The sequence below is a fragment of the Aotus nancymaae genome, unplaced genomic scaffold (assembly GCF_030222135.1).
Source record: "Aotus nancymaae isolate 86718 unplaced genomic scaffold, 86718_ANA_hifiasm-v0.15.2.pri h1tg000016l, whole genome shotgun sequence".
Taxonomy (NCBI): domain Eukaryota; kingdom Metazoa; phylum Chordata; class Mammalia; order Primates; family Aotidae; genus Aotus; species Aotus nancymaae.
The window spans coordinates 40989585-41011979 of record NW_026988428.1 but is presented as its reverse complement, the minus strand read 5'-3'; the positions used below and the strand labels follow the sequence as shown (position 1 = coordinate 41011979).

General features: G+C 41.0%; 1 protein-coding gene and 1 pseudogene across 21 annotated transcripts in view; one reads left to right on the top strand and one right to left on the bottom strand.

Moving 5' to 3' along the window:
- R3HDM2 (R3H domain containing 2) overlaps positions 1–22395 on the top strand; it is a 190692-nt gene that overhangs the window by 50631 nt on the left and 117666 nt on the right. The window contains exon 1 of one of the 21 annotated variants that reach the window (XM_012469716.3): positions 6538–6582. The exons of 19 other annotated variants lie outside the window; for them this stretch is intronic. The gene's annotated coding sequence lies outside the window, so the exon portion shown is untranslated. Of the gene's footprint in view, positions 1–6537; positions 6583–22267; positions 22293–22395 lie in introns of those variants that run through there. One more of the 21 variants, XM_064377260.1, reaches the window with a different exon arrangement.
- LOC135275398 (small ribosomal subunit protein eS10-like) lies at positions 19176–19709 on the bottom strand (annotated as a pseudogene).

Here is a 22395-nt window from a genome sequence, read left to right as displayed (position 1 = left end):
ACAATATTCCTCTTCTTTATCCCTTAAATATTAGTGTGTCTTCAGGCCACCCCTTCTCTTCTAGCCTTTTCTTTGGTTACTCTGCCACTGTTCTTACTGTGTATTCTCCCTTTGTGACCCTGTTTAAAATCGAGGGTTTCAACTATTCTTAGTTTGGTGTTCCAGATTTCCAGTTCCACTGGTATAACTACTCTTTGGACACTAATTTTGTCAGCCCATGGGCATAACATATTGTATATCAAACAGAACTTTATCATTTTTCAAGCCAGGCGCGGTGGCTCACGCCTGTAATCCTGGCACTTTGGGAGGCTGAGGTGGGTGGATCACCTGAGGTCAGGAGTTCAAGACCAGCCTGGCCATCATGGTGAAACCCCATCTCTTAAAAAAAAAAAAAAAAAAAAAAAAAAAGAACTTTATCATTTTTCTTTCCAAACTGGTTTCTTCTTCAGTATTCCCATTTTGGTGAGTAGAAATATTATCCACTCAGTGGTTCTCAAACTTCTTGGGTATCAGAACCCTTAACACTCTTAAAAATGATTGAAATCTCTAAAGAGCTTTTGTCTGTGTGAGTTATAACATTAAATATTGGCCGGGCGTGGTGGTTCACGCTTGTAATCCCAGGACTTTGGGAGGCCAAGGCAGGTAGATCATGAGGTCAAGAGATTAAGACTATCCTGGCCAACATGGTGAAAGCCCGTCTCTACTAAAAATATAAAAATTAGCTGGGTGTGGTGGCGCATGCCTGTAGTCCCAGCTACTCGGGAATCTGAGGCAGGAGAATCGCTTGAACCTGGGAGGCAGAGGGTGCAGTGAGCCAAGATCTTGCTACAGCACTTCAGCCTGGGCAACAGAGTGAGACTCCATCTCAAAGAAAACACCAAACGTTAAGTATTAATGATTAGAAGTTAAAACAGAGAAAATGTTGAAAATATCTATTTTTTAAAATATATCTATAAATTTACTAAAAATGACAGTAAACCCATTGCATGTTAAGATAAAAGTAAATTTTTATGAAAAATAACTTTTTACAAAACGGCAGCAACAAAATTTGGTAAGAAATGTGGCTTTTTTCTATTTTTGTAATTATTTTTAATGATGGTACTAGAAGACAGCTGGATTCTCATATCTGCATTTTCATTCAAATTAGTTACAATATTCTATTTCATATGTCTTCTGGAAAATGCTAACCTATACCCATGAGAGCATGACGGTGAAAAAGGCAAACAAGGTTTTAATACTACTGTGAAAATGGATTTGACCATGTAGGTCCCATGAAAGTCTTGGGGATTCCCAGGGGTTCCAGGCCACACTTCAAGAGCTGCTCTTCTATCTAATCCCCTAGGTGTCATCTTATATGTCTTCTGTCCCAGTTATCACACACATATCATATATTGCTAAGTCTTTTTTTTTTTTTTTTGAGACGGGGTCTTGCTGTGTTGCCCAGGTTGGAGTGCAGGGCTCGCTGCAGCCTCAACCTCTTAGGCTCAAGTGGTCCTCCCACCTCAGCCTCCCGACTAGCTGGAACCATAGTTGTATGTGACCACACCCAGCTAGAAGTCTTAAAGATTTTATCTCATCAGTGTATGTTAGGTCAAAGTCCCCTCATTCTACAGCCAGAGTACTTGTCACATTTTTTCTATCTAGTGTTCTTGCCAATGTTCTATTTTTTTTCTAAGCCATTCACATTGTAGCAAAAGTAATCTTTCTAAAATAGAAATCTGATGATGAAACTCCTTTCCAAAAATCCTTTATGAGTTTCTTACAGCTTTATTAGTATGTAAGACATTTTATAATCCTGTTTCTACTAGCCTCTCTAGATTCTTCTCAAGCCACTTCTCCATGAGTACCTTTATGTTATAGTATTCTCTATGCAGTACTTGCAGCTCTGAGAAAGCATCATGGTGACCTGTACATCTGTATTAATAATAGTATTATTGTTTGTTGAGTTTGCATTATTCTATGTACTTTACATATGTTATCTCATTTTTTTTTTTTTAGATGGTCTCTTGCTCTGTCACCAGGCTGGAGTGCAGTGGCACAATCTTAGCTCACTGCAACCTCTGCCTCCTGGGTTCAAGCCATTCTTCCGCCTCAGCCTCCCGAGTAGCTGGGACCACAGGCGCGTGCCACCATGCTTGGCTAATTTTTTTGTATTCTTAGTAGAGATGGGATTTCACCATGTTGGCCAGGATGGTCTCGATCTCTTGACCTCGTGATCCACCCGCCTCAGCCTCCCAAAGTGCTGGGATTACAGGCGTGAGCCACTGGGCCCAGTGTTATCTCATTTTTTAATTCAGCCTTCCAAAAGAAGTACTCTTACTATTTTATTTTATAGATGAGGAAACTGAGAGAGATGATTGATCTCTCTAAACCTCTAAAATAATCTCAAGGAACATAGGCCTGTTTCTCTAATTCTCTATTTGGCTAAATATTGAGCCAATAGGTACATATTGAGGTCTTTAAAATCTGATATCCCTCTGGACCTTCTTATTCTGTTCATTCTAAGCAAGCAGGATACTCAGTTTAGGAGGAGCTGTAAAACAGATTATATTGTTATTATTATCTTTTTTTTTTTTTTGAGACAGAGTCTTGCTCTGTTGCTCAGGTTGGAGTACAATGGCATGATCTCAGCTCACTGCAACATCCGCCTCCTGGGTTCAAGCAGTTCTCCTGCCTCAGCCTCCCGAGTAACTGGGATTACAGGCTTTTTTTTTTTTTCATATTTTTGTAGAGACAGGGTTTCACCATGTTGGCCAGGCTGGTCTTGAACTCCTGACCTCAGGTGATCCACTCACCTTGGCCTTCCAAAGTGCTGGGAGTATAGGCGTGAGCCACTGCACCTGGCCGATCATATTATTAATTCTTCCAGATTTTACAAATAGTGATCCCAATATATTAGTTTAAAGAAGACTTAATAACATCACAAAATAATAGCTGACCTTTATTTATTTATTTGGAGACAGGGACTTGCTCCAAGTTGGAGTGCAAAGGCGTGACCACAGCTCACTGCAGCCTTGACCTACCTGGCTCAAGCAATCCTCTCGCCTCAGCCTCCCAAGTAGCTGGGACTCCAGGCATACATCATTTGGCTAATTAAAAACAATTTTAGGCCTGGCACAGTGGCTCACACCTGTAATCCCAGTGCTTTGGGAGGCTGAGGCAGGCAGTTCACCTGAGGTGGGGATTTCAAGACCAGCCTGACCAACATGGAGAAACCCTGTCTCTATTGAAAATACAAAATGAGCTGGGCAGTGGTGCATGCCTGTAATTTCAGCTACTTGGGAGGCTGAGGCAGGAGAATCGCTTGAACCCAGGAGGCAGAGGTTTCAGTGAGCCGAGATGACACCATTGCACTCCAGCCTGGGCAAGAAGATCGAAACTCCATTTAAAAAAAAAAATTTTTTTTTGGCCACATGCCATGGCTCACTCCTATAATCTCAGGACTTTGGGAGGCCGAGGCGGGTGGATAACCTGAGGTCAGGCATTAGAGACTAGCTTGACCAACATGGTGAAACCCGGTCTCTACTAAAATATAAAAATTAGCCGGGCCTGGCAGCACATGCCTGTAATCCCAGCTATTCAGGAGGCTGAAGCATGAGAATAGCTTGAACCTGGGAGGCAGAGGTTGCAGTGAGGTGAGATTGCGCCATTGCACTCCAGACTGGGCAACAAGAACGAAACTCTATCTCAAAAAAATAATTTTTTTTTTTTTTTTGTAGGCTGGGCATGGTGGCTCACATCTGTGTTCCCAGCACTTTGAGAGGTGGAGGCAGGTGGTTTACTTGAGGTCAGGAGTTTGAGACCAGCCTAGCCAACATGGTGAAACCCCGTCTCTACTAAAAGTACAAAAATTAGCTGGGCATGGTGGTGCACGTCTGTAATTCCAGGTGCTTGGAAGGCTGAGGCAGGAGAATTGCTTGAGCCCAGGAGGCAGAGGTTGCAGTGAGCCGAGATCACACCACTGCACTCCATCCAGCCTGGGTGACAGAGTGAGACTCTGTCTCAAAAAAAAATAAAAAAGAAAAAGAATGATTTAGTACAGATTTTTAAAATTGTGTTTTCTTTTTAAAACAACATCTTTTCAATATGAATGCAAAGAGCTTTCTTTTTATCTTCTATTACAAAACCATTATCGGCTGGGTGTGGTGGCTCACACCTATAATCTCAGCACTTTGAGAGGCTGAGGTAGGAGAATTGCTTGAGGCCAGGAGTCTGAGACCAGCTTGGACAACATAGTGAGACCCTCTCTACCAAAAAAAAAAAAAAAAAAAAAATTAGCCAGCTGTGTTGGTGTGTGCTTATAGTCCCAGGTATTTGGGAGACTGAGGTAGGAGGATTGCTTGAGCCTAGGAGGTTGAGGCTGCAATGAGCCACGATTGTGTCATTGCACTCTAGCCTGAACAATAGAGACCTTGTCTCCAAAAAGAAAAAAAAGAATGGGGGCAGTGGCTTATACCTGTAATACCAGCACTTTGGGAGGCTGAGGTGGGAGGATCACTTGAGTCCAGGAGTTAGAGACCAGCCTGGACAACATAGAGAGACCCCATTTCTACAAAAGTTAAAAAAAAAAAAATTAGCCAGGCATGGTGGTGCATGCCTGTAGTCCCAGCTACTAAGGAGGTTGATGGGAGGATCACTTGAGCCTGAGAGGTTGAGGTTGCAGTGAGTCATGATTATACTACTGAACTCTAGCCTGGGCCTCAGAGTGAGACTTGGTGTGTCTGTCTGTCTTTCTCTGCCTCTCTCTCTCTCTCTCTCTCTCTCTCTCTCTCTCTCTCTCTATATATATATATATATATATATATATATATGTATTTATTTAATTGCAGTTCTCAGCCTCTTGCTCATCTAATTCTCACTTTCCTGTGAATAACATCAACAAAGAGTTTCTTTCTTTTTTTTTTTTAAGACCGGGTTTCACCATGTTGGTCAGGCTGGTCTTGAACTCCCAACCTCAGGTGATCCACCCGCCTTGGCCTCCAGAGTGCTTGGATTACAGGCATGAGCCACCATGCCCAGCCAAGAGTTTCACATTTTAGTTGTGATTTATGAAGTTGATACCATTTGTCTTTTCTTAATAAGTTATATTGTTTAATTCTAGCATCCTATTTTCTTTATTAGATACATCTGAATTTTGTCTTTTTGATAGGATTTATTTGCCCATTCTTTCTTATTTTTTATTTATTTATTTATTTTTGAGATGGGTTTCGCTCTTGTTGCCCAAGCTGGAGTGCAATGGCGCAATCTCCGCTTACTGCAGCCTCCATCTCCCAGGTTCATGCGATCTTCCTGCCTCAACCTCCCGAGTAGCTGGGATTACAGGCATGCACCACCAAGCTCAACTAATTTTTGGTATTTTTAGTAGAAACGGGTTTTTACCATTAGCCAGGCAGGTCTCGAACTCCTGACCTCAGGTGATCTGCCCTCCCTCAGCCTCCCAAAGCACTGGGATTACAGGCGTGAGCCACCGTGCCCAGCCTGCCCATTCATTCTTTCTGCTTGCCTCTCCAATCCCTTGAACATTACAGTGGATGTTTAATTTTGAGAGCTAATTAGCTTCAGTAATTGCACACCTTGAGGCATTTCTAGACATTTATAACTTTGTAGTTTTGGTCTTGAAAGGATATGTCGTAGCTTTTTGGCTTTTGTGTCTTTTTTTTTTTTTTTTAAGAAAACCTTGAATTCTATGCAGGGAAGATTTGTGTTAATCCATCTAAGTGGGATTAGGACTATTAGGGGTTTATTTTGTCAGTGCCCAAGAATATCATATTTGTATTTTGTTCGTAGCATTTTGAGGTCACCAGGAGTTTTAAGATGATGCCTTTTGTCATAGATGAGTTTCAGAATCAGACCAATATGGAGGATGCAATCTTATGTCTTGGAATAAGAACTTAGGCTAGTTTGTGGACTTGTGTAACACAGAACATCTACAACCTGCCCCCTTGTTGCCACTTTAATTTGCAGTTAGGCCTTGCAGAATGTGTAGCTGAATTCTCTTTTACCAGCTGTCATTCTGTCTACCTGCAAGTGTCTTTTGTGTAATATTAGTGTCATTTAAATCTATTTTAGAACAGATTTGATTCTGAATCACTTACTTCTGTAATTTTTAACCTTTAGTTGGGAAATGAACTTTCCTCAGAAAGATATAAATGGATTGATTAAAGAAATTTGAAAAACACAGTATGTTTTTGAGAGTGTCATGGTGTATAGGATATAGTTTGTAGACTTGGTTTGAGTTTTTAAGAGTTAATAGGATTGAATTATTCAAGACTCAAGTAGGAAGAAAAGTTTTGTTTTCCTACCTGCTTTTTTGGACTTCTTCCTGTTACGTCCCATTATATTTGGAGCTTAAAACCAGAGCTTCAGTACAGTTTAGTTAATTGAATTATGCTAGTAATTCTCTCTGGTGAGATTATGTATGAAGTTACTGAGTATTATTAGTATGTCTGTGTAGACAGGTGAGGAAGATAAGTTGAAGAGATCAGAAATACCTTTATTAAATATGTACTCTAATATACATTAATTTCATTTGTAAGGAAACTGTCCTGAAATTAGAGGAAGCACTAAGTGAAGCAGCCATATGTAAGTAATTTATTTTCTCGTCAGGCCAAGCTTGCTTACGTATTATGTTGTATATATTACATATATATGCTTATATATTGATGTTAGGATATTAGAAAACCACTCCATATTTGCTTTTTGTGGCCAATAGCTTATTTAACAAATATTCATTGTGTCAGAACTATCTGAGAGCAAGGGATATAGCAATGAAGAAAGAGAAAAAAAATCCCTACTCTTATAGTGCTTATCTTTTTTCTCATTTTCCAATTTTTAATTTTGTTAAAATTCACATAACAGAATTTGCCATCTTAACAATTCATTCATATTAAATACATTTATGATATCATGCAGCCATCACCAGCAATCCTTCTCCATAACTATTTTCATTTTGTAAAACTGAGAAACTCTCTACTCATTAAACAATAATTCACCATTCTCCTCTCCCTCTTCTCCCAGCCCTGGCAACTACCATTCTGCTTTCTGTCGTCTATGATTTTGACTATTCTAACTACCTCACATAAGTGGAATTATACAGAATTTGTCTTTTTGTGACTGGCTTTAGCATGTCATCAAGGTTTATCCATGTTCCAGAATTTACTTAGGCTGAATATTATTCAGTTGCATGTATATACCACATTTTGCTTATCCATTTATTTGTTGATAAACACTTGCTTCTACCATGTAGCTATTGTGAATACTGCTGCTCTGAACATGGATGTACAAATATCTCTTTGAGACCTTATTTTCAATTCTTTTGAATATATACCCAGAAGTAGAATTGCTGAATCAGAGCTTACACTTTAGTGAGAAGAATGAAAAATAGCCTGGGTGCAGTGACCTGTAATCGCAGCACTTCAGGAGGCCAAAGCAGGAAGGTGTTTTGAGCCCAGGAGTTTGAGACCAGCCTGGACAACATGGCAAAATGTGTCTCTACAAAGAATACAAAAAAATTAGCTGGGCGTGGTGGCACGTGCCTATAGTCTCAGCTACTAGGGAGGCTGAGGTGGGGCGATCACTTGAGCCCGTGGTTAAGGCTGCAATAAATCTTGAGTGCACCACTGCACACCAGCCTGGACAACAGAGGAATACCCTTCTCAAAAAAGAAAAATAATGCCATCAGACAGAACAGCATGGAATCTGTGAAAGCAAATCCTTCAAATGAGATCCACAAACAGCTGTCTTGGTTACAGTTATCTGAAATTGGCTCTACTTTTTTGCCCTTTCATGTCCCCTTTTTGCCCATGATAGGGAACAGAGTGATGACAGAGCATATAATAATAGTTTCATTTTGTTACAGATTTGCTGTGGTCCAGGCACCCTGCAAAATTACTTTGAAAATTATATAATCTGAAATACCATTGATTTGATAATTAAAAAAATAGAAATTATATTATATAATCACATTAATATCCTATGAAAGGTTTTAACTTGCTTATTTTATAGTGAGATAAAGAGAGGCTTAAAGAGGTGATTACTTATCTAGGATCACAAAGCCTGTTATGTGATAGGGCGAGGTAGGCATGGTCCTAATGTTATCAAGCAAAAGGGGCTTGCTGCCCAATGCACTACAAGCCAGTACTATGACACTGAGTTTTTGAGAAAAGAAAAGCTTATATTGCCAGTTGACTTACAGGGGTCAAGCTAAAATTTGCCTCAGTGCAGTAATTTCATTAGAACAGGTTTAGCGGGTAGATTCTGGGATTACTAGGTGACTGGTAGAAGGAAAGGGGAGGTCTAGAAAGTCCTTGGGAGTAACCAATTAATTATCTCTTCATGACTACTTATGGGTCTCATGTGCAAATGTGGGAGGAGTTCATATGAAGCTTGCGGTGGCAATTCAGGCTATGATAAACCTCCTTCAGTGTGAACCCTAGTTGGCTTTATCGGTTCCAACTGATTTCAGCCAGTTTTCTTATTTTAACAAGCAGAGGGAGTTTCAGTGTTTCAGAAAGTTGTTTCTTTTCTTATCTGCTATCTTGCAAACTCAACAATTTCTGTTAGTTACAGGTTTAACTTTTTGGGTTATGGTTTTACTAACAACTTCAGTCCCTGAGCAAGAGCATGAAGCCTACATTCTATATTTCGAAAAATTTTTTTCTTCTTTTTGAGACAGAGTCTCATTCTGTTGCCCAGGCTGGAGTGCAGTAGTGTGATCTCAGCTCACTGCAACCTCTGACTCCCAGATTTAAGCAATTCTCCTGCCTCAGCCTCCCAAGTAGCTGATATTACAGGCATGAGCCACTATGCCCGGCCCCATATTTCTAAATATTTAGTAGTTATAAATCAAGATTTTTAAAAAAGGAACCGTGCCCGGCTTAGCGGTTCTATCTTCAATGAAGGACCCAGAATAGGTCCAAGACCAAGAGTGCTAGGACTCAAACCCAGGCCCATTTGACCATGCTGTCTGTTGTTAATAGTAAGAAAGCCTGAGTTTACAGAGTGAGATGATGGCTTACTCTGTGTGGTTAGTGGAGTGGGGATAGAAAGCAGCTGATCTGACCTGGAGAAGTGCTTTAAATGGACCATATTTTGAAAGAAGCACCCTGTTTCTCCTTTGAAAATACAGTTTAGTATTTACTCATCGAATCTAGAGAATTTAAGAACTGAAAAAACGCTGCTTCTTCCAAGTACATTCTGGTCTTTGTGCAGTTTAAGTTGAATGGCACAGTTATGAAGAGTCATAGCCATTTTTTCCCTCTAAAAATAGATGAGGCAGGAGCATATTGATCTGATTATATGTTGGTCTGTAGTTTATACTTAACAAGAATTTTTTCATTACCATTTGTTTGCTTACTTAGAATAATGTATAAAAGGATCAAATTGTGGTTTTCTATTCTATATTACACTTTTATAGGGAGATTAGACATCATTAAAATTATCTTAGATGGTCCTAAAATTTCCAGTTGTCTAAAATTGATCTCAGACTTAGGAAGAGAGAAGTGTATATTTCTATTTATTTATTTTTAATTTTTGAGAGGTACATATTTTGATGGCTGCAGAGAAATGCAGTTTTGGATGCAGAATATTACTTCTTTATCACATAAATTGTTGAGTTCGTGGAATATATCTGGTCTGCTCATTTTTTTTTTTTTTTTAATGAAATGGGTGGAGTTTCACTCTTGTTGCCCAGGCTGGAGTGCAATGGCGCGATCTTGGCTCACTGCAACCTCCGCCTCCTGGGTTCAGGTGATTCTCCTGCCTCAGCCTCCAAAGTAGCTGGGATTACAGGTGTCTGCCATCATGCCTGGCTAATTTTTTAATATTTTTTAGTAGAGACAGGGTTTTACCATGTTGGCCAGGCTGGTCTTGAACTCCTGACTTTAGTCCACCTTGGCCTCCCAAAGTGCTGGGATTACAGGCATGAGCTATCACACTTGGCCTGGTCTGGTCATTCTTAGCATTCTCAAGATACCAGTTCTTTTTTTTTGAGATGGAGTCTTGCTATATTACCAGTCTGGAGTGCAGTGGCATGATCTCAGCTCTCTGCAACCTTCGCCTCCCAGGTTCAAGCAATTCTCCTGCTTCAGCCTCCCAAGTAGTTGGGATTACAGGCACGCACCACCACACCCGGTTAATTTTTTGTATTTTAGTAGAGACAGGGTTTCACCATGTTGGCCAGGATGGTCTCGATCTCCTGACCTCCAGATCTGCGTGCCTCAGTCTCCCAAAATGCTGGGACTACAGGTGTGAGCCACCACGCCTGGCAAGATACCAGTTTTAAGGTTGACTGTCCAGCCATACACTATTCATCAGACCTCATACTTCTGAAAATTTTTTTGATATGGTCTCACTTCCATTGCCCAGGATGGAGTACAGTGGCATGATCATGGCTCCCTGCAATCCTGACCTCCCCAGGCTCAGATGATTCTCCCATCTCACCCTTCTCAATAGCTGGGACTACGGCACATACTACCACACACAGCTAGTTTTTGTATTTTTTGCAGAGATGGCATTTCATCATATTGCCCAGACTGGTCTTTAACTCCTGGGCTCAAGCGATACTCCTGCCTTAGCCTCCCAAAGTACTGGGATTATAGGCATGAGGCACCACACCCAGCCCAGACCTCATACTTAAAGCCTCCTTTATTTTATTTTATTTATTTTTTTAAAGACACAGCTCACTGCAACCTTTGTCTCCTGAGTTCAAGCAATTCTCCCACCTCAGCCTTCCAAGTAGCTGGAATTACAAGTGGCTGCCCATGCCCAGCTAATTTGAACCTCCTTTATTTATTTATTTATTTTTTCCCCTGAGAGAGAGGGTCTTGCTTTGTTGCCAAGGCTGGAGTGCAGTAGCACATTGTAGCTCACTGTATCCTTGAACTCCTGGGCTCAAGCTCTCCTCCTGCCTCAGCCTCCTGAGAAGCTGGGTGTGCACCACCGTGCCTGGGTTGAAGCTTTGTTGAGTAGGTTGAAACCTGCATGATCATTATGAACCCAGGATTTTGGATTGTCCTCATCTAATTATAAACTTAGCATTTCTGTGAGAGTTAGTGCAGTGGCACCATTTCGGCTCACTGCAACCGTCACCTTCCAAGCTCAAGGAATTCTCCTGCTTTACCTCCCAAGTAGCTGGGACTACAGGCGCACACCACTGTGCCTGGCTATTTTTTGTAGATAAGGGGTTTCACCATGTTGCCCAGGGTGTTCTCAAACTCCTGTGCTGTAGCAGTTCACACGCCCAAGCCAAAGCGCTGTGATTATAGATGTGAGCCATTGCAGTTAGCCTATTGCTTTTATTACTATTATTTTCGATTTGAAACAGAGTCTTGCTCTGTTGCCCAGGCTGGAGTACAGGGGCCCAATCTCGGCTCACTGCAGCCTCCGCCGCCTGGCTTCAAGTGATTGTCCTGCCTCAGCCTCCTGAGTAGCTGAGACTACAGACATGTGTCATCAAGCCTGACTAATTTTTGTATTTTTAGTAGTGACAGGATTTTACCATGTTGGCCAGGCTGGTCTCAAACTCCTGATCTCAAGTGATCTGCCTGCCTCAGCCTCCCAAAGTGCTAGGATTATAGGCATGAACCACCACGCCTGGCTTTATAATGGTTTTTAGAGGCAGCATCCTGCTTTCTCACCCAGGTTGAAGTGCTGTGATGTAGTCATAGCTCACTGCAGTTTCCAACTCCTTGGCTCAAGTGATTCTCTCACCTTAGCCTCCCAAGTAGCTAGTACTACAGGCACATGCCATCATGCCCAGCTAATTTTTTGTAGAGATGGGGGTCTCACTACATTGCCCAGGCTGGTATCAAACTCCTGACCGCAAGTGATCCTCCCACCTTGGCCTCCTGCCAAAGTGCTAGGATTACCGGCACAAGCCACCATGCCAGAGTTGCAGTTTAATTTAAATCTGGGAAGACCATATCATGGCTTTTGTTCAGTTTTCATGCTACCCTTTTTATTGATTGGTGAGAATCTTGTGTTTGCATGTGTTCAGTTGTAGGATCTATTAGAGATGGAAAAAGGAATAGAAAAATCTTGAGTGCTATCTCAATACTAGAAGCATAATAGTAAAAGTCTAAATTGATGTTAGATCTGGAATTTAGTGTTGTGGAAAATCGAGTTTAATCCCCTTATTTTTTTTTTTTTAAACATATCTTCCTAACACCAAAAGCATTGGCAACAAAAGCCAAAATAGACAAATGGGATCTAATTGAACTCCAGAGCTTCTGCACAGCAAAAGAAACAATCATTAGAGTGAACTGGCAACCAACAGAATGGGAAAAAATGTTTGCAATCTACTCATCTGATAAAGGACTTATATCCAGAATCTACAAAGAACTAAAACAGATTTACAAAAAAAGACAAACCCATTCAAAAGTGGGTGAATGATACGAACAGACACTTTTCAAAAGATGACATACATGAGGCCAACAAAAATATGAAAAAATGCTCATCATCACTGGTCATTAGAGAAATGCAAATCAAAACTACATTGAGATATACCATCTCACGCCAGTTAGAATGGCAATCATTAAAAAATCTGGAGACAACAGATGCTGGAGATGACGTGGAGAAATGGGAACACTTTTACACTGTTGGTGGGAGTGTAAATTAGTTCAACCATTGTAGAAGACAGCGTGGCAATTCCTCAAGGACCTAGAAATAGAAATTCTATTTGACCCAGCAATCCTATTACTGGGTATATATCCAAAGGATTATAAATCATTCTCTTATAAAGATATATTCACACGAATGTTCATTGCAGCACTGTTTACAATAGCAAAGACTTGGAACCAACCCAAATGCCCATCGATGATAGACTGGACAGGGGAAAATGTAGCACATATACACCAAGGAATACTATGCAGCCATAAAAAACGATGAGTTCGTGTCCTTTATAGGGACATGGATGAACCTGGAAACCATCATTCTCAGCAAACTGACACAAGAACAGAAAATCAAACACTGCATGTTCTCACTCATAGGCGGGTGTTGAACAATGAGAACACATGGACACAGGGAGGGGAGCATCACACACTGAGGTCTGTTGGGGGGTACTAGGGGAGGGACAGCAGGGGGGTAGGGAGTTGGGGAGGGATAACATAGGGAGTCATGCCAGATATAGGTGATGGGGATGAGGCAGCAAACCACATTGCCATGTATGTGTATGTACCTATGCAACAATCCTGCATGTTCTTCACATGTACCCCAGAACCTAAAGTGCAATAATATATATATATTTAAAAAAACATACCTTCCTATGTCATTTAGATATACTTTCTCTATTGTAACTGCTCTTGCCAAACGGTACCATTGTTTATTAGCTCTCTTGTTACCAGATTTGCTAGATTCCTCAAAAATATTTGATTATTTGAAAAAGTACATTAGAATTTGGCATTTGGTTTGTGTGACAATTTCGGCAGCACCCTTTATTTCGAAGAGCTTGGGAATTTGTTGACAGAAATCCATTTTCTCTGTGACTCCTGATTTCCCCCACACCCCGCTCCAAGGCTTTCTAGCCTGTGGTCTATTTTTAAATCCTGCTGCTGTGCTCTGTATTGCGGCAGTTCTTTTCCTGAATTATTTATCATTGTTGGGAGCTGAATGGAGCAGTATGTTTTTTCACCACTGCTCATTAGGACTTACGTGTCTGTCTTCAACTTGGTGGACAGATCTGGTTCATGTTAAATCCCACTGGCCCATCCTGGGAAGGCTTCAAGATAGTATAAGAACAGGCCACAATTGGCCAGGCATGGTAGTTTATGCCTGTAATCCCAGCACTTTGGGAGGCTGAGGCAGGCAGATCACCTGAGGTCAGGAGTTCAAGACCGGCCTCACCAACATAGAGAAACCCTATCTCTACTAACAATGCAGAATTAGTTGGGCATGCCTGTAGTCCCAGCTACTTGGGAGGCTGAGGCAGGAGAATCGCTTGAACCCAGGAGACAGAGGTTGCGGTGAGCTGAGATCGTGCCATTGCATTCCAGCCTGGGCAACAAGAGTGAAACTCTATCAAAAAACAAAACAAAAACAAGCCACAGTCTATACCATATTGTAAATCGTTCAGACTTTTGGATTATCGTTATTTTGTTTCAGCAGCAGTGGGACAGAGAGAAGCTATGCCGTGTTCCTCCCTTAGACTATGGTCAAATGTATTGTGTTATACTGGCTTTTCTGATAATATATGCTTTTTGTTTTTATAGTTGTTGCATTGATGTTGCTTTTTTGAGGAAGGTAGAAGAGAAGTCCCTATGAGAAGCACAGCGTTAAATCAAGGTTCATTTTAGTTATAAATATGACCTGGATAGTTGGAGATATTTTGAAATTCTCTGTTTTGGGGGTTTGGGTTGTGGGGGATTGGCTTGTTTTGTTTGGGAGTATTCTCATTGTCTGTTTTCTCATCTTATTGTAGACTATAGGCTTGGAAGAAGAATGACAAAACCTAAGAGCAAGGCAGTTATTTTGAATGATACTTCTTTCCTTTTCTATTTTGCAGGGCATCAGAACTGATGTTTCTTTTGTCTTCATTCTGTTTTTTTCTGCATCCTGTCTTTCATGAAAATATTTTTCTCTCCCTTGATATCACTGCTTTTTTCTTTTTGATGTATGAATACACAGCTACTTCTGTGTTCTTTACTTCTTTAAATAGTTAACCCTTTTCTGTCACTTAGGCAGGAAAAGGGTAGCTGTTAATCATTTACACACTAAAGAGGGTAAAACTTTGCCTGCCCTACTTTGTTGGTTGTCTCTGAGTTTCTGTATGTGTACCTTTTAAAAAAAAAAAGTAATTGTATATATTTGGTTCCCATTCCTTGAGTAATGATGAAATATTTTAATATTTTGAACCATAACAAATTTTGGTCTTCTGTTGCTGCTTCTAGTCAGTTCTGCTGGCCCAGAAACTGGTATATCACTGCTCAGTGATTTCTGTTATTATTGTGCTTCATTCATTCTCCTGTAATAGTGGCTCTGAGTTGCACAAATCCCATATTTCTCAGCAGCTTATATCAGCTTTGCTGACTGACTGTTGTCCTGACATTAGTGTGTTTTTTTGGACTGCACCAGCCACATTGAACTAGACTAAATTTACTATTTTTCTCTTGTGCTTTTGCTCCCTTCTCTTGCCCTCTGTATGAGTCCATTTTCACACTGCTATAAAGATACTACCTGAGACTGGGTAATTTATAAAGGAGAGAGGTTTAATTGACTTGCAGGAAGTTCCACTTGGCTGGGGGGGTCCCTCAGGAAACTTATTATCATGGCAGAAGGGGAAGCAGGCTTGTCTTTTGAGAGTGCAAGCAAGGGAAATGCCAGACGCTTATGTAATAAAACCATCACTTCTTGTGAGAACTATCACTATCGTGAGAACAGCAGGGGGGAACTGTCCCCGTGATCCAATCACCTCCCTCCCTCAACACCTGGGGATTATAATTCAAGATGAGATTTGGGTGGGGACACAGAGCCAAACCATATCACCCTCTCTTTGCAAATATATTTGTTACTCCTTGAAAAGCTGGTTGAAAATTGTATTCTTTAGGAAACTTTCTATGATTTAGGTTATCAAATTCTTATTAATTTATATATACTCTTTTGTTTTGTATTTATTTAAACTTCTGGGGTGTTTTTGTTTTTGTTTTTGTTTTGAGATGGAGTCTCACTCTGTTGCCCAGGGTGGAGTACAGTGGCACTATCTCAGCTCACTGCAACTTCCACCTCCCGGGTTCAAGCTATTCTCCTGCCTCAGCCTCCCGAGTAGCTGGAACTACAGGCTCGTGCCACCACGACTGGCTAATTTTTGTATTTTTAATAGAGATGGGGTTTTACCATGTTGGCCAGGCTAGTCTTGAATTCCTGACCTCAGGTGATCCGCCCACCTCAGCCTCCCAAAGTGCTGGGATTATAGGCGTGAGCCACTGCGCCTGGCCTAAACTTCTGTTTTGAAGGTGCTTATAATTTAAAGCACAGTCCCTGCACTCAAAGAGTTATCTTAGGAGAAAATAAGAAATGAAGCAACTTCTTTTTCTTTTATTATTTTGAATTTGTTGCTTTTAAATTTCATATATAGATTTTTAAATTCCAGATTTCAACCATAAGGGCAGGAGCAAGGATCTTGTTTCCTGTGGAATCTTATGAACTGTTCCTGCTGCCCTCATCCGTCTTACCTTGGGGCAGACTTGTTGGATGATAGAGTAACGGTGTAGGAAAGAGGGATCTTAGGTATTGGGGATTTTCTGTTTGTGCCTTTGGAACAGTAAAAATTCTAAGTATTTATAGTCTTACTTGAAATTATATTTTGAAGACTAAAATGACACAGACTACAAATTGAATGTACAAAAAAAGGCATGCTAGATTTCTAAAATAGCCATCCAAGTTTTCTCTGCATAACAAAGTGAGTGCTTATTTATTACTGGCATGCTAGAATGGTGGCTTACTTGAGCTAAAGTCTGTCTCTGATGGCCTGATGATATAGTTTTACACTCTTAATAAAACTGAGTTCACATCAATTTATGATGAAAGTCTTTTAGATGACTTTCAGAACCAGAATCACATATTATCTGCAGAGTTGTTAAGCTCATTTTCCAAATTTCCATGATACTTACTTAGCACAAGAGTTGGGTTTGCCTTAGAGATCTTCTTTTATTTTTTTATTTTTATTTTTTTAAAGATGGGGTTTCACCATGTTGGTCAGGCTGGTCTTGAACTCCTAACCTCAGGTGATCCGCCTGCCTTGGCCTCCAAAGTGCTTGGATTACAGGCGTGAGCCACCACACCCGGCCTTGCCTTAGAGATCTTAATTCAGAACTAGGTTGTTGACCTTTTAAGAGATGGAGCTGCATTTGATTTTCCTGACGCTTGAGATCATTTGATGGTGTTAAGATGCTGGGGTAGGAGTAGGAAGTGGGAAATGGGAGAGTCAGGGTAGGTGACAAAGTTCTTGAGTAAAAGCTAGGAGGGAAACTACCTGAGGTTACTTATTTGACTAATCCTTCTGTATTAGAATTAGGAGATTGTAAATTAGTCTCCAAATGACTTGTGCTGCCTTCTTAGTCCCACCCTAGCCATGCCAGACAAATCCTTAGTGCTGGCCCTGCTGTGTGCAAAGTTAAAAAACAGTCCCCAAATCCACCCTGACTTCTGCAGAGTTTGGTGGCGGGGGGTCCCCAAGATCACTCTCAGGTTTAATAATTTTCTAGAATGACTCATAGAACTCACTAAAGCTATTATACTCCCAGTGAAGAGACAGACTAAAATCAGCCAAAAGAAATATGGGCAAAGTCCAGGAGGGTTTCAGACAGTGAGCTTCCAGTTTTCCTTTCCCAGTGGAGTCATGGATAGTGTAACTCTTCCTGTCAGCGGTGTCTGGTAATACACATGGAGTATTGCCAACCAAGGAAGCTTATGTAAGCTTTGATGTCCTGAATTTTTATTGGGGCTCCATCACATAGATATAATTTACTGGCCAAGTGGCTGACCTCAGTCTTCAGCCCTTCCTGGGGTTGAGTTGATAGTATGTAATCTAAAGTTCTCACTATAAATCATATTGGTAGACTTATCTGGCATAGTTTAAGTCCCCTAGTATATTGACTATTATCAAGAGGATATTCGAAGAGTTTAACATTACTTCCTAGGAGCTAAGGGCAAATGCCAGACCTCTCTTTGGGCAAGGTTAAATTCTTTACTACATACTGTGCTAGTTGAAGTGTTAGGCCTAAGAGGAAGGGGAAGGGAACCAGTTTAGAGTTTTTTGAGCTAAGAAAATGTATTTTCTGCTCAAAAAGTTAAATAGATATACATTAATTAAAAGAAAAAAAGCAGATCCAGCCAGGTGCAGTGGTTAATGCTTGTAATCCCAGCACTTTGGGAGGCCAAGGTGGGCAGATCACCTGAGGTCAAGCGTTCAAGAACAGCCTGACCAACATGGAGAAACCCTGTCTACTAAAAATACAAAATTAGCCAGGCATGGTGGTGCTTGCCTGTAATCCCAGCTACTTGGGAGGCTGAGACAGGAGAATCACTTGAACCCAGGAGGCAAAGGTTGTGGTGAGCCAAGATTGCGCCATTGCACTCCAGCCTGGGTAACAAAAACAAAACTCCGTCTCGGAAAAAAAAGTAGATCCAAGTTGATAGAGTGCTCCCAGGAACCTAAGAGACACAAACTCAGATCATTCCTGGTGGAATATACCTCAACCCTGGCTTCAAAGAATTTGTGTATGTGTGTGATTTTAAGGAGCAGAGAGTTTAATAGGCAAGAAGGAAGGGAGAAGACACAAGGAAGAAGCTCCCCGATACAGAGACAGGACGGGGCAGGAAGGCTCCAAAACCGAAAGAGTAGGTCCTCAGAATTCTTGAAGATAGATTACCAACATATATGAGCTTATAATAGTAACCAAAATACCAAAAAAAAAAAAAAAAACACAAAATAAACAAGGTTCTGTGAACTAGTGTCAACAGAAACAACTGAACTAGACCCCACAGAAACTTTAGATATTGGAATTATTGGATATAGAACATAAAATAAATATATTTAATGAAGTAGAACAGTGAATAAAGACCAAGAATAAGAAATGAGAGAATAAAGCAAGACTAGTTGGTTTGTAAAATGAGCAATTAGATAATCTTAGAAATAAAAAAAAAATGATTAAAAGCTAGAAACTCAGTGGAAGAGAACTTACAGTTCTGGTAATAGCTGTATAACAGGAAGCTGATTTATGACACTGCCTCAAACAAGTGAATAATTGGACAAAGTATATGAAAAAATGTTTTCAGATATTGGACAAAGAGTAGCACAGAACAGTAATTCCTGAGAGAAAAGAAACAAGTTGAGCACTATGATTATCTGCCTTATAGCCTGAAGAAAGTTTCTGGGTTGAAATTATGAAATTACTGAATTTCGGGTTCAAATTATAGAACCTGAGGGTGATCTTGGGGACCCTTCAAACTCTGCAGTCAGTGCCAGAAGTGGGGGTGGATTTGGGGACTGTTCTCTAACTTTGCACACAGTCAGCAGGGCTTGGGTGGGACTAAGAAGGCAGCACAAGGTAGGGAGGGATATGCATACAGAGCTGGCAATCTTGAATTGAGGAGATAGAGGTAGGGACGAGAAGCCAAGGCAGCTAGAATTTGTGGGGCAGAGTATTTAAGAGGAGAGAGCTTCTTCTTTTTTTTTTTTTTAGCTGTAAGTTTATTCAATGCAAAATAATCCTCTCTAATTTTACTGAGGTGGCTGACCACATCCACGACCAAATCCACCTCTAAACTGGAATTCAGTTGCTGACCCAGACTCAGCCTCAGCTTTCTTGTCAGCACCAGGTGGCACAGCACTCCATCTGTAGGTATCTCTGTTGACTTCCCCTCTTGTGAGTCTTGCAGGTCGCTCACCTTCCAGACCTTTAGGCCGAGGCCTTCCTGTCTCTGGACAGCTGTGGCGTAGGGTGGCAGGCACGATCTCTGGGGGCAGATGGAGGTAATCACGGAGATACTGGATACCCTCATTGGTAAGGTACCAGTAGAAATGTCTCCAGGCAAACTGTTCCTTCACATAGCCTCGGGACTTGAGACTGCATGACCTTCATAACATGAAGGTTGGGCATGTTCTTGTCTGCCAGCTCTGGGTGCTTAGGCATATGGACATCCTTCTTGGCCACCATGACTCCCTCCTTAAAAAGGAGCTCATAAATGGCAATCCGGTTCTTCTTAGGCATCAACATCTCTGCAGCTGTAGGGTCCGGGGCCGGGGGAGGAGAGAGCTTCTTAAGAAAAAGAGAGCTCTAGAAATCTGCAGAGGGTTCCCCTACACCTGCATTGTGCAATACAGTAGCCACTAGCTACGTGTGGATTCTTAAATAAAAATTGAGTTCCTCAGTTATACTAACTACAATTCAAGTACTTAGTAGCCACAGTTTCATCATCACAGAAAGTTCTATTGAACTTTCCTGTCATTCATAGATGCTTTAGTTGAATACTAGTCCATTCATTGGTGTGAAGAAACTACTCAAGGCCAGAGAAAGACTTCTGGAAAGGATTAGTTAGAATAGTCCAGGAATAAAGGGCCATGAGTGTTTTGTGTTTCCACTAGCCAGAGTAGAAACACCTAACACCTGGGACATTGAGTAGAGTCCTTAGAAGGATATTGCCTCAGTAGTGATACCAAATTAGCTCCAGTCTAAAGGCTGCCAGAGGACTAGCCTAATAAAGCATAAAAACAAGGCCTCAGAAGGATCAAGATCAAACTGTTTATAAGTCACTGAGTCTCAAAGTCCAAAATTAGTTAAAGGAATATTTTAAAACTCTAGCAACCAACAATGTAGAATTTACATTTGGTATCTGGTCACAAATTATCAGGGATACAAATAAACAGAGAATACAGTCCATAATGAGGAAAACAACAGTCAATAGAAATAGACCCAGAAATGATTCAGAAAATGCATGTTAAGTAGAGATACGGAAGATATAAAAATGACCAAAATCTAACTTTTAAAATCGAAAACTGCAATGTCTGAGATGAAAAATATGGTGCCTAGGATTTTTACAGCAGATAGGCACAGCAGAAGAAAAAAATTAGTGAACTTGAAGACATAGTAAACGAAACTTACTCAAGATGTAACATAGGAAAAAAGACTGAATGTATTGGCTCACACCAATACATAATCCCAGCACTTTGGGAAACCAAGGTGGGAGGATCACTTGAGCCAAGGAGTTCAAGGCTGTAGTGAACCAAGATCATACCTCAGCACTCCAGCCTGGACAACTGAGAGAGAGCCTGTCTCTAAATAAAAAGTAGATAGACAAAAAAAAAAAATAAGTGAAGAGTATCATTGAGCAGTGGGACAATATCAAGCAGTCTAAAAACATGTGTAATTGGAGTCTCAGGAAAGTGGGAAGAGAGGCAAATATTTGAAGAAATAATGGCTGAAATTTTTTAAGTTTAGTGAAAACTGTAATCCCACAGATCTGGGAAACTCACTGAAGATTTTCTCTTCATCACTGATCTTTTTTTTTTTTTTTTGAGATGGTGTCTCGCTCTGTCACCCAGACTGGAGTGAGGTGGTGCGATCTCCACTCACTGCAACTTCCACTTCCTGGGTTCAAGCAATTCTCCTGCTTCAGCCTCCTGAGTAGCTGGGATTACTGAGTAGGCTGAAGACGAAGAAGAGGGATTGGTCTTGCTGTCTCAGGAATGGAAGAGGGGAGGAGGGGAAAGGAGAGGCAAGAGAGGCAGGCACACTTGGTGTAACTCCACAGAAATAGAAATACATCATAATTTATGTTTGACTGTTTTGCTTTTTTTTTTTTTGAAACAGGGTCTCGCTCTGTTTCCCAGGATGGAGTGCAGTGGTGCGCTCTTGGCTCATTGCAACCACTGCCTCCCAGGCTCAAGCAGTCCTCCCACCTTAGCCTCTGAGTAGCTGGGACTGTAGATCTGCACCACTGTGCCTGGCTAATTTTTGCATTTTTTATAGAGACGGGGTTTTGCCACGTTGCCCAGGCTCTCAGTGATTTTCTTAATGATGTCTGGAAACTCATCTGTTGCTTCTTGGTTGGCAAAAGCTGCTGCTTCTGTTATCTTGACATTTTTAAAACCCAACCTCTTTCTAAAATTATCAAACTATCTTTTGCTGGCATTAAATTCTCTAGCTTTAGATCCTTCATCTTCCTTTTGCTTTGGTTGCCATATGATGACCTCTTTTTCTCAAGTCATATTAGAGTCTATAGGTATGCCTTTCTTAGCTTTTTTTTTTTTGGAGGGTCTTACTTTGTCACCCAGGTTGGAATGTTATAATGGCACAGTCATGACACACTGCAGGCTTGAACTCCTGGGCTCAAGTGCTTCTCCTGCCTCAGCCTTCTGAGTAGCTGGGACTACAAGTGCTTGCCACCATACCTAGCTAGTTTTTAATTTTTGTAGAGACAGCATCTCTCATTGTTGGCCAAGCTGGTCTTGAAAGCCCGGCTTCAAATGATCCTCCTGCCACAGCTTCCCAAAGTGTGGGGATTACAGGCATGAGCCAGTGTTTTTTTTTTTTTTAGACGGAGTCTCTCTTCTGTCGCCAGGCTGGAGTGCAGTGGCACAATCTTGGCTCACTGCAACCTCCGCCTCCCAGATTGAAGTGATTCTCCTGCCTCAGCCTTCCTAGTAGCTGGAACTACAGGCAAGCACCACCATGCTTGGCTAATTAATTGTTTGTATTTTTTAGTAGAGACAGAGTTTCTCCATGTTCGTCAGGCTATTCTCAAACTCTCGACCTCAGGTGGTCCGCCCGCCTCTGCCTCCCAAAGTGCTGGGATTACAGGTAAATTAATTAATTTAATTAGTAAATCAAAGCCAACAATATGTAAAATGGATAATACATCATGATCAAGTAGGGTTTATCACAGGAATTTAAGGTTCATTTA